Source organism: Ascaphus truei, chromosome 5 (assembly GCF_040206685.1).
Source record: "Ascaphus truei isolate aAscTru1 chromosome 5, aAscTru1.hap1, whole genome shotgun sequence".
Taxonomy (NCBI): Eukaryota; Metazoa; Chordata; class Amphibia; order Anura; family Ascaphidae; genus Ascaphus; species Ascaphus truei.
The window spans coordinates 146,609,591-146,622,580 of NC_134487.1; the positions used below are offsets into that span (position 1 = coordinate 146,609,591).

The 12,990-nt window shown below is 40.7% G+C and overlaps 1 protein-coding gene across 3 annotated transcripts in view; it reads left to right on the forward strand.

Moving 5' to 3' along the window:
- Positions 1-1,311: 1,311 nt before the first annotated feature.
- Positions 1,312-12,990, forward strand: part of JAKMIP2 (janus kinase and microtubule interacting protein 2) — a 114,195-nt gene continuing 102,516 nt past the window's right edge. For all 3 annotated transcript variants that reach the window (XM_075601019.1, XM_075601020.1, XM_075601021.1), the window contains exon 1: positions 1,312-1,504. The gene's annotated coding sequence lies outside the window, so the exon portion shown is untranslated. The remainder of the gene's footprint in view (positions 1,505-12,990) is intronic.

The window sequence follows — 12,990 nt, forward strand, 5'->3', positions numbered from 1 at the left end:
ATGTGCATCCCGAATGTTAAGTGGGAGTCAAACCATAAGCCCAGGTATTTAAAACTAGTGACAGGGGTTAGGGTGGTGTTAGCGTTGGTTCTAATCAGGAGCTCAGTCACTGGAAGCTTTAAAAATGTAGTCTTGGTCCCAAATACCATTGTTACAGTCTTGTCAGTGTTTAAAAACAGTTTGTTTTGGGAAATCCAGTTTTCGAGTCTCAAAAAGTCAGACTGAAGTATGTGTTGAAGGTCGGAGAGGCTATGGCTGTGTGCATATAGGATTGTGTCATCTGCATACATGTGTATTGAGGCTTCCTTACAAGCTGTGGGAAGATCATTAATGAACACTGAGAAGAGTAGGGGCCCCAGAACAGAGCCTTGCGGGACACCACAGGTGATATCCAGGGGGTTGGGGTTAGAGCCTGAATTGGACACATGTTGGGATCTTCCTGATAGGTAGGACTGAAACCAGTTTAAAGCATGCTTCCCTATTCCAGAGCTCTGGAGTTTGTTAAGCAGGATAGCATGATCAACAGTATCAAAAGCCTTTGCAAAATCTAGGAATACTGCACCAGTGAGTTGCACTGCATTTAGCAGTTTGATTAATATATTTGCATATTGAGTGTATCACTACATAGAAACCTTTTTTGCCACAACACATCATTCTGTTTTATATTAAATTGTATCAATCAGGTTTTGAACGTGACACAGTGCATTCAAACTATTTTCAAACAACAAACTAAGCATCATACAGTATGTATGAATTCACATAATGACCTTCTCGCATACAATGCATGCTTTGGGAAGTTGTGCACTACTTTTTAGCAGTAATGTTTTGCCACACAAAAGAAAATAAAAAATGATCTTAGAACTATTCATAGGCCCATTGTTTCCCCTCTGGTAACAAAGGAATGAGAGATTTAGCAAAGCAAGGGTTACTGCTCCGCTGGCACTCGTTGGTGGGATATGTTGTCATTAAATCCTATAAAAAGTTTGTGACATTCTGCGTTATAAGTAGGTAAAATGAAGCTTGCAACCTCTGTAACTGAGGCCCTAATAATACAAACATATGTTTTAAGTTGCCCTTTGTTGTCGTTTTACTGGAGTGCAATGCTTCACTCAGTAGAGTGGCAGTGAAAGGGTTAAACCAGAAAGATGCTCATAGCCACTCAGCATCCTATCTCAGGATGAGGGTTAAGGGGAGACTAGGTTTGCATTGGTGGGACTGATCTCCTACAGAGCACTCCTCCATCCTGATGGTACAGTAGCCTAGTTTCCATAGGAACTGAGGGAGGGAGATTGCAGTTGCAGGCTCCATGAGCTCACTCTCCGTCTGCCTCTCTAGAAGGAGAAGGGAGGGGCAGCTGCTTCCCTCCCTATTGCCAGCCATCCAGCAATCCCCAGCATCATCAGAAGCACAGCTGCTGATGTGTGCCTCATACAATCAGCAGCAGGAGCAAAATGGATTCAGGATTCAGATTGCTCTGCTTTCATCTCTGCCAGACCTCAACATGGTGAGCATGTGATATCTTATGCCCCTTACCCTTTTTATTTAAGGTTGCATTTTTCTGCATCTCCGTGCTCCTTGTGGAACTGGAGCTTTAATGATGTGATTATGGGCTAGGGATGGAGTGGCTGTCTGATGGTGACAGGTTACTGATGATGGTCTTTGCCAGGGTACGATTAGGGGGGGGTTTTATGTGTTATTTCGAAAAGCCAGCATTTTTGTCTTTTTTGTTTTGTTTTACCCTCCTGCAGGAAATGTTTATTTGCTATGTGTAGTACTGGTTACACATGTGGTTTTGGGATAATTTACTGATAATTATATGGTTCAATCTTAGTATTGGGTTGGGCCTCGTATTCATTTTCATCTGAAAGACTTGTTTCCCCCAGAGGGAGAATAGACATAATTTCTGTTTAAATCACACGCAACAGTGTTTATTCTTGTGATTATTCTGTTTCTTACAGAAATACAGTAGAGCTAAGGACAACGGACAGTCTGCAGATATTATTTAAAATGGCTGCAATGAAACTAGGTCTGTTAATATTTTATAAGGATAATATCTCACTGTGCATAAAAGATTTATGTTGAAGGGGGCTATTTGTCATGATGCCCAATTGTGTATGACAGGAATTAAGCCACCATGTAAAGAAAAGAGCCTTTCACGTGGAGATATTTCTCATAAGAAATATGAACTAACCTACAAGTATTGCAGCCATTTTACACACAATCAGAGTTCAATGGGCTAATCTCATCCACCTTTCTTGCTTGTGATTTAAATTTCCTAGACTCAAACGATTTTCATGTTTTGTCTGCTTAACCCACCTACACTAAAGAAAAATCCTACGGTGCGTTTTTGCAGTGATGTGCATACAGTAATCAGATAATGTGCAGTATACGTCATGACTACATATTTATTTTTCCATGTATCATGTTCTTAACATGAATTAATCTTATTCCATTATTTTACTATAGATGTTTCATTACCGTTGTATACCGAATCCTACATGGACCAAGTCATGCACAGTCTTTAACACTGGTGATGTTAAATCATCTCCCATTGAGATAAATCAGTGCTATTTTGTATAGGCCTATTCATACTATTTTTTTCACACAAAATAATAGAAGTGTTTGTCCTGTATCCTTTACCATTTGGGGATTAGTCCAGCATCCTAGCAATGCTAAACGTTTTGCTGCTTCTTACTTTGATCCCATTTGGTATTGCACCCACCAGTTTGTCTTGGTAAAGGACTCATTCTCATGCTCTATGCAGCTAGCTCTGCACCATTTCCCCACTCTGTTTCCCTGTCTCCCTATCTCTGCTAATGGCCTATGCAATGCAATGTTTGCTCTTTCTAGCAGCCGTGAAATTAATCTTATTGGAATGGTATGTACACATGCTCGCCCATTGAATAAAAATATTTTTATAATCCAATCTCATTGGTTTGGGAATCAGTTTAATGACGTGAGCCTTGTGCTTATATATCACTGCATCCTTTGTGTGAGTTTAATATACTCAGATTAACCTTAATTTGTATTATGAGTACAGATACAATACATATAAAGGGAACATGAAAATGCGTTGGGGTTGCTGACTTCGATCACCTTACTGTATATCAGGGTAGTTGTATTTCATTTGACAGATCTGAGTGACCTTTACATTTTGGAGCTTATCTACAGTAAATATGCTAGGAAAGGACAAATCATTTCTCTGGCTCATTGTTTCATATCTTCCAGCCCATCCCCACTAACATTTTCAGCCCTCCTTTGAAATTCTAGATGTAGCACGTGACACTGTTCCTCTAGGGCCCAGGTAATACGACATATTCAAGTATAACACAGAATATCAGAGTTTCCAAATGATCTATTGGCAATACTGTACAATTAATGTCTCCGAGCTCCTACTATTGGTATTGCCATTAATGCACCTTATCAATTTGTGTTCACCTGTTTATAATTATACTATCCAGCGGTACATCGCCACAGACAGATCTGCAATGAAATAATGTTATATAACACTGCTTATATATTTGTAAGTGGCCTAGGGCAAATTGACCTATGATTAAGGTTGCCAAATGTCCCACCAAACCCTTGGTTAAAGAGCAGCCTCAGAAAGAACTGACTTTAAATAGGGCTGAGAGATTTAAAAACCTGAATCTTTTTAAATTGTAGGATGCCATAATTTAAAAGCCATGTTAATTAGATAGTACTTTGAAACCTCCCATTGCAATTGATAAATCGGCAAAGGTGGCAAGTAGTCAGCGTTCCTGTGTCATTTATGCATAACTACTGTAAATAATTTTCTCATCTGAAGGATTTACATAGGTAAACATTAATGTTCATCCACGCAGCAAGGGTTAATTGACTTGTGAAAGTGAAAATACAAACCGTGTTAGTGTAGGTACTGTAGGTTTCAACCACACCTTAAATAAGTTATGATGGGTAAAAAAGTGACAAAAACCCTCCACCGTATGCAGTTTAGGTTAGAAAACTTAAGCCCCTCTGATTTTTATCCCCTTCTAAATGGTGGTGGTGGTGGTGGGGGGGGGGGGGGGGGGAGGAGGGGGGGGGGTTATTCACAGCCATGTCAAACCGTGTGGGCTTTTAAAGCCTATATTGGGTGAAGTTTGCTTTTTTAACCTAAATCCATGTGGTCAAATGTCCTGTTATATTCCTAAACCCTGTGATCTTTAACCCATCTTTAACTTCTTCCCTGCATGGCCCAGCAATGCATTGCTACTGTATGTACATGTCATGACTGGTGAATTTTATAATGGAATGCCTCATCCCAAAAATCTTAATTGAATTGAAAATACCAACAATATTAATAAATATAATCAAACATAATCCCCTTACATTTTTAAAATATGGGGAAGTCAGTTGACGCTGCCTCCCATGCAGATTATTAATAATAAAACTAGTACTGCACTATGGAATTTCTGTAACTCCTCTGTATGGCTGATTGCATCTGATTTAGATGTTTTTTTCCAGTGTGTTCTCAACAGCCTATAGCTCCCTTATTTTCTTCTTCCAATATAGTAAACAAGGTCAAAAACTTACTACAGTATAGCACGATCAATGATGAGAATAAAATGTTTATCTTTCAGGATTACGTATAACAAGAGAGTAAAGGGAATTAGGCAAAATAACTATAAGCGTTCACAAATTTGATATGTGTTGTCTCCTTGTCACGTATAAATCAATGGCTAATGATTTACATATCAAAAGTAATCTTCAGTTGTGAAAAAATTAACCTTTTTTTTTAGTACTAATACTAATACTGTATCAGGAAGCCTTTCAAATTGATAAATTAGCTGATTTTTTTCCTATCCCATGTATTCTTACAGAATAACCATAAACAAATGATAGAAATGGTGTCCATTGATCCTTTGTTTAAAGAACTGGGCCTCGCCACTCATTGTTCATGGCCCTTCTCTCACTGGTTCTGTCCCATGCTCGTACTGTAGGTGTAGTTGTTCACAGAAAGTAAAGAGGACAAAGTATAAATGTCATTAGTTGGGATTGAAATCTGCAGTGTCACTTTACCTGAAACTTTGAATCACGTTGGCCAGTAAGGGGAAGAATTTGTCAACATCTCATCCTATACACTGTGCTTTCACCTGGTCTTTTAGATACTGATTCATTTCAGCCTATATGAACGTTTGTTAGCAGCATGTCCTACTGGTAGATAATACAGACTTTCTGTGGCTTGGAAGTTTTATTACAGCTGTCTAATCTCTATAGTGCTTTATTTGCTTAATGGTAACTGGCTATTGTTAGAAGACTACAGTATATTGGCTTAACTACAGGAATGGACACAAATGCCTGTTCATACTAGCTATATTTATTGTGTGTTCTTTGACTTCACACTGTTCACAAGATCTGAAGTGGCAATCTAAAGAACCCATCATGTCGGGTCAGTATTCTTTCAACTCGCCTTCAGGTGATCTGCTGTTTTAGCAGATTCTGTTTTTTCTATTGTATTTAAAGCTGCAGTTCAGTCTTTTTTTTTTTTTTACAGTTATTTTTTTACTTCAATAGTTTCATGTGTGCAATCTCTAATTACCTAAAGAACTGTATAGCTGCAGGTCAATTCGTTCTCCATGTATTGATAGGTCGAAATTTAGTGACATATTAAAAGCTGAGATTTGTTTATAATCTGCTTGTCTGTCAGTGGAAGCTCATGAATATTCATGAGCAGTGTTCGACAAACCTATACATTTGCACGCCCCGGGCGAGTGGATTTAACATCGTGGCGAGCTCCTATTGGCCCAAGCAGCACACGTGTGGTACTAGGTGGCGAGTAGATTGTTTTGTTCGGCGAGTAGATTTTTGGGTGATTTGTCAACCACTGTTCATGAGCATTCCTGCACTGACATGTGCTAGAGGGAGGGCAGGGCTCACAAAGGGGTGTGCCAGGGGTTGTGACAGGACATGAAGGGGTAGTGCCTTAGCACATGGCTGTTAAAATAGAATACAAGAAAATTGGTCTTTCAAAGTTGTTTTTTTAAAAACAGAAAATGCTAAAAGTATTTTTTCTTACTTCAGAACTGATTTATTAAAAAAAACCCACACATGCAGGATATTGACTGAACTGCAGCTTTAATGAGCCACCCAAATTGATTTAATATTCATTATTATTAGTAATTAAAAATTCTTTATTATTTCACAATAAGCTATGTGGTTACGATAAACTGTGGCAATGATAATGTTTTCACCTCTGTACACATGCATCTGCGCTGCACAGATACTATATGTGACTTTCCCAAGGTACAACAAACTAACGCAACGCAAGACAACTCTTCCCAAGTAAAATGAGTTTGTTAAAAAATGTATATCCCTTTTTGTCTATTTTTGTGTATATAGGGTAATAGAAGAGATCAGGACACCCTTATTATTTTTGTTTAGATAAGGAGGATGTCCCTAACGTAATAGAAGAGATCTGGACCCCATTATTTATTTTGTTATATATTGGGAAAGTGCACTTGAGTATCCCAGAGACACTCAGGTACCACATAGGGAGAAGCAAACATGCCACAGCGGGCTGTACGCAGAGGGTCCCCGGGTGTGAGCGAATCGGCTCTACAGGCAGATCTAAAAGAGTATTCTCTTCAATCAGTAGGGAAGGGTCAGTTAGTGATAAGGGATGGAATATAATTGGTACCATCTCAGAACTGAGTAGGATCCCAGTAAGGACCCATAGAAGATGGGATATAACTATGTTACTCCAAAGAGGTGTCTGGTCCAAGACCTGAAATGCAACTAAGTAAATACACATCTCTGTCGTGTTAAGAGTAGGCACCCAGGGAAGCACTGTGTTCATGAGTAACCTTGAGAATATAGAAACCGTACAACGTTGTCATGTGTGTGATGTGTCCTCGTGTCTGGGGATGTTTATAAAGACTGAGTTGTACTACGAACGTTCTTGAAGCCCGTCATTGTCACCAGGGCTGGCTTGATGGTGATCTGTCGGTGTCATCGCACAGAGCCCCGGGCTTACAGAGGCCCAGCGTTCTTCCCACAACAGTTAAACTGATTGTCAGGGAAGAGTGCGGGGCCTCTATATGTGCCTCTTATCGGGTCCGGCAGCATCACCCCTCCTACAGTGTCTTGTCATGACACCATGATGTCAAATGGCATTCCGTTGCCATGACAATGCAATGCCGCATGGCATCGTGACATGATGTGTCGCTGCGACGTCATGATGCCGGAACATCTGAGGAAGAGAAAGACCTGTTGGACCAGGTAAGAGGCCCCTGCACTGAGCCCCTCAAAATTACAATCCAGCTCTGGTTGTCGCCTTTGCTACCTCGTTGCTCAGCCGCCTGGTTCCAGCACCCTGAATTGGGGTAGCTTATGCTGGGTGGCCAAAAATTACAAATCAATGTAAACTCCCTAAAAGCTGGGATGGGAGGGTTACTTTTACTATTTCGGTAATTTGGGTAGTGCTCAGATCATTAGTATTGTACCCCAGAAGTTTGCGTCAAAAATACTGAAGTTGTGCTGCCTGAGAGGCACTGAACTAACAATTGACAGGAACAACAGTACAGAAGCAAACAAAGAGAGCAAAAGATGTTTGTTCCTTTCCTCCCTTCACCTCAGACCTTAACATCATCTGACCTGATCACATACAACCAATCAGAAGTAGAGCACACTGTCTGTGCTAAGCTTACAGTGACAGTCTGTTATGCATTTTCTGCTTGGCACTTAAAAAGAAAACCACAAATTTTGTCTAGAACATATTTTGTATCTGTCTCTTAGATTATTATGCATAGATTCACTGTTGCTTCTGTATTGTATTGCTTTTACTTCTTTATAGTATTCCTTTATCCCTCTCCCCATTCTCTCTGTCATTCTATTGTCCCTGCCATACCCTCCATTCTCTCTCCCTCACCGCTCCTCTCTCATCTCCCCCCTCTCTCATCTTGTCCCTCATTCTCTCTACCCCTTTCACCTCCTCTCAATTAAAAGTCTCAAACAGTTGAGCAGAGGGGTGGGGGGTCTGTCCTGACATCAGACAATGGAAATTGTGACTGACTGACTGCTGGGTCAGACCACTGGGGTGGTCTCGGCCTCCACCCTCCACTGCCTCTGCCCTTCTCTGCTGCCCTCCTATTTGTCGCCCATGGGACAGTTAAAAGGTTTTGAGAAAATTATCAGGACACCGGAACGATATCATCTTGGATGACTCTCCGCCAACTTAAACTTAACATGGCAAAAACAGAGCTCCTCATACTTCCTTCAAAACCTGGTTCTACAACCTCCTTCCACATTACTGTTGGAAGTACTATCATTCAACCAGTAACCCAAGCACGCTGCCTAGGGGTCACACTTGACTCCTCTCTCACATTCTCTTCTCACATTCAAACCGTATCTAAAACCTGTCACTTTTTCCTCCACAATATTACAACGATATGCCCTTTACTCTGTTACTCGACTGCTAAAACTCTGACTCAGGCCCTCATTCTTTCCTGTCTCAATTACTATAACCTCCTGCTGTCCGGCCTGTCTGCCTCTCACCTGTCTCACCTGTCTCCCCTACAGTCTATCCTAAATGCTGCTGCCAGAATCACTCTACTCTTTCCTAAACCTGTCTCTGCGTCTTCCCTGCTCAAATCACTCTCCTTACTTCCTATCAAATCCCACATCTCGCACTCAATTCTCCTCCTCACTTTTAAAGCTTTACACTCTTCTGCCCCTCCTTACATCTCAGCCCTAATTTCTCGCTATGCACCATCCCAACTCTTGCGTTCTGCTCAAGGATGTCTTCTCTCTACCCCCTTTGTATCTAAAGCCCTCTTCAACCTTAAACCTTTCTCACTGACTGACCCACACCTCTGGAACACCCTTCCCCTCAATACCCGACTAGCAACCGATCAACCTTTAAGACCCACCTTAAGAAACACTTCCTTAAAAAAGCATATGAGTAGCACCTGGGCTAATACTATACACATGATACATAAAGCTTGCCCCGTGCAGACGCACTTATCAGAATGCCCTCCTTCTGTCTCTATATGTTGTTCCTACCTACCAATTAGATTGCAAGCTCTTCGGAGTAGGGACTCCTCTTCCTAAATGTCACTTTTATATCTGAAGCACTTATTCCCATGATCTGTTATTTGTTTATATGATTGTCACGTGTATTACTACTGTAAAGCGCGATGTACATTAATGGCGCTATATAAATAAAGACATGCATACATACATTTAATGAAAATCTGGGACTATCCCAGCCAAACTGGGTCATACTGTATAGTCACCCTAGGTTTACATATGAAGTGAATGCTGCACACCTAGAAAAATGATTTAAATGATACAATTACCGGTGCTCCTGTGGTTGAACGAAAGCCTGTTTCCAGTCCTAGATCAGTAGCAGAAGGAACACAGGTCACAACGGATTTTTGAATTCTAAACTCATTTATTTGAGCCAACACTTGAGTTTAGAATTCAAAAATCCGTTGTGCCCTGTGTTCCTTCTGCTACCACCCTAGGTTTACCACATGTTGTTATGTTATGTGCTGAATTAGACATAATTAGACATTTTTCTCCATCTTCATAAATTACATGGATAAGTTACAAAAGGGCTCGTACTTTCAAAATCCGTTGTGGTTTTTTTTAATGAATCAGTTGTGCAGTATGGGATAAAACTTACTGCATTAAAAATCAAGACCAAATCCACTCATTATGCTCATTATAATGTTTTGCGCTCCTTGTGTTGCTGTTGCGACTATTTAGAAAAGTACAGCCCTTCCTCTTTTGAAATAGGTAGACATATTCAGTGCTCTGGGATGCAGGATCTTTTCCGATCAATCATGGGAGAACAGATAGATCCGCAGTTTAGATAATTACATTTCCTTGCAGGAATAAAACTGCAGCATTTATTAAAACAAAACAAAAAAATTGGAAAAGGTAACACCCCTCTTATAGTAGATAGCCTCTTAACTTAAATAACCCTCTAGATCTCTTTTTACGATCCCTACTTCAATAAATAAGTTGGGCATTATTTATTCATTTACCAGAGCCCTCACTTCTGTAATAGATTACCTAATTCACTTGAAATTTACAAAATTTTCCAACAATTTGCAAAATTCACGTTTTTATCACCATCTCCCGTCAATATATGTTATTGTTGATTCTGATTCACCAACTGCTTCCCCCCCCAATTTATAATACACCAACTCTTTCCTCCCTCGCCCCCCACCCTTTCTCCCACACCACTTTCTCTCTCCCCCTTTATCTCTATCTTCCCCTGTTTCTTTCACCCTTTTCTCCCGCACACTTCTTTCTCTTGTCCCACTTTCTCTCTCTTCCCCCTCTTTTTTGCTCTTTCCCATCTTTCTCTCTCTTCTCCTCTTCTCTCTCCACACTTCCTCTCTCTTCCTCCCTTTCTCTCCTCCTCATTCTCTCTCCCCTCCTCTTTTCTCTCACTACCTCCTTTCTCTATGACTCTCTCTCCCTTTTTCTCTCGCCTGCTATCTCCCCCTTGACCCTCAATCACTCCCATATCCCATTTCCCCCACCCTTCTTTCTTTCTTTTTGGCAAAAGTCCCATCCCTTCTGTAAAGCAGTGGGAGGGGGGTGTCCAGAATGGCTGTAGACACCAGAAGTTGGGACTTACTCCCTGATCAGACTGCCAGGGTAGGCCTCACCCCTCCTCTGCCGCTACCCTCCTCTGCCAAACCCCACAGCTGCCCTGACATATGCCCCATACCAGGCTGAGCCCAGGGTAAATGACCTGCCCCAACCCCCCCCCACCCCCCATCCCTAGATCCACCTCTGCTGTATGTCCTTTCTGCAGACTGAGCAAATCTAAGCTTCCTGGAATGGAAGGAGATGCTATTCTGTTACACAGGAGACTACTAGACCATCAATGGATATATAAATGATAATAGATCTGATTTATTTGGCCTCCCATCATTTTTTGCACTGTGCTTTCAAATATGTATATGGTACTACCCTTTTTTTTTTTTTTTTTTTAACATCTCAGCCCTTGTGTTTTTTTTTTTAAATCTTTCCTCTTCTCTACAGAGATACTGTAATATTTAACAAAATGCAAATAAAATTACATATTGGAATGAAATGCGGTAAATATTTTGGTAAGTAGCACAATGCGTTCAAAACGAGCATTATTTACTAGTTAAGCATATAACCTTGTTTTCTAAGTGAAGACGGGCTTTAGTTTTTAAATAAACTGAGTCCACATCTCTGTGAATTCCTCACCCACCCTTACCACCTATATCTCACCTTCCAATGGTCCTTGCACTGTTTAACACTCCCCTCTCATACCACCTGCTTCCCTTATGAAACACACAGAATTTACTCTAGCAGAATAAGGTCACTGACTGTTCTTTGGTTCATTTAAACCTCAAGGCAGGGATTATGTTGTGTTGAATACATACACACTGCTTCAGGAAGATGTCTAATTGTTGCCATGGTAATTGAAACAGTAAAGGGAGTAAGTACATCTCTGGAGATTTGCAGGAGGAAGGATAGCTTTGTGTGCTCTGTATGTCACAACTGAAGGTCACAATTGAATAATGAAATATTCCCTGGAACTGAGCTAAACTGTAGTATTTTGATCTGTCCTTTCCTTGCTGAATAAAGCTAATAAGGCATACAGAATAAATAAAAAAAATATATATTCATATATGTACTGTATGTATATATCCCCCAGTCTGGCCTCTGTGAACAATGAGAGGAGTCAGCTATTGTGTGGGCTTTACCAGCTTACAATAGATGTACTGTTTTAACTGTGAACTTTGTCAATTTTGTTTTGCCCTTTAAAATAATAATGTGCTAAAAATGTTGCTACAAATATAAATATAGTGTACTCCAGGGGGAGCAACTCCAGTACTCAAGGACCACCAACAGGTCAGGTTTTAAGGATATCCCTGCTTCAGTACAGGTGGCTCAATCAGTGGCTCAGTCGTTGACGGAAACACCTGTGCTGAAGCAGGGATATCCTTAAAACCTGACCTGTTGGGGGCCCATGAGGACTGGAGTTGGTCACACAATCGAAATAGTCTGTTTTTGTTCTCTAAAAAAAAATAGCTTTCAACCTCTTTGGGTGCAGATGTGTGTCATATAGGTAAAAATATATGTAAATGAAAACAAAGGTTTTTCAATAAAAGCATTGACTGATCACATTTATATAAGGTATTAGCTGTCATTCACTAAAAAGCAATAACTTACTAACACTTAACACTATTTATTGAATAGCCTCCTGTGTTCTTTCATGCTAGTTCTCCTCCTTCAACGTGCATCTCCTGGCATGTCGCCCGTGGCACTCATGGAGTCCTTGCAAGCTTTAGGCCTGGGACATAGTTAAGACTTTGGTGCTGTTGCTTGCTGCCGCTCGCTCTACCAGGAGCTTTTTGCTGTCCTGGCAGAGGAGACAACAAGCGCGTTTGGGAGGCGGGTATCACTGTGTGTGTGTGTCACTTGCTAGCTGTCAATGTGTGTGTGTGTGTGTGTGTCATTGGGTAACTGTGTGTGTCACTTTGAAGTGGTCTGTGTGTTTGTGTGTCACTGGGGAACCTATGTGTGTGTGTGTGTGTATATTATATAATATTTTAAAAAATGTTAAAAAAAGACACGCGAGAATAAATTATTTATTAACATTGTGCCACTTTGATAAATATATTCACACACACACACACACACACACACACACACACACACACACACACACACACACACACACACACACACACACACACACACACACACACACACACACACACACACACACACACACACACACAAATCACACACACACACACACACACACACAAATCACACACACACACACACACACACAAATCACACACACACACAAATCACACACAAATCACACACACACACACACACACACACACACACACACACACACATAAATCACACACATACAGTGACACACACAGTGACACACACACACACACAGTGACACACACACACACAGTGACACATAGTGACACACACACACACATTGACACACAC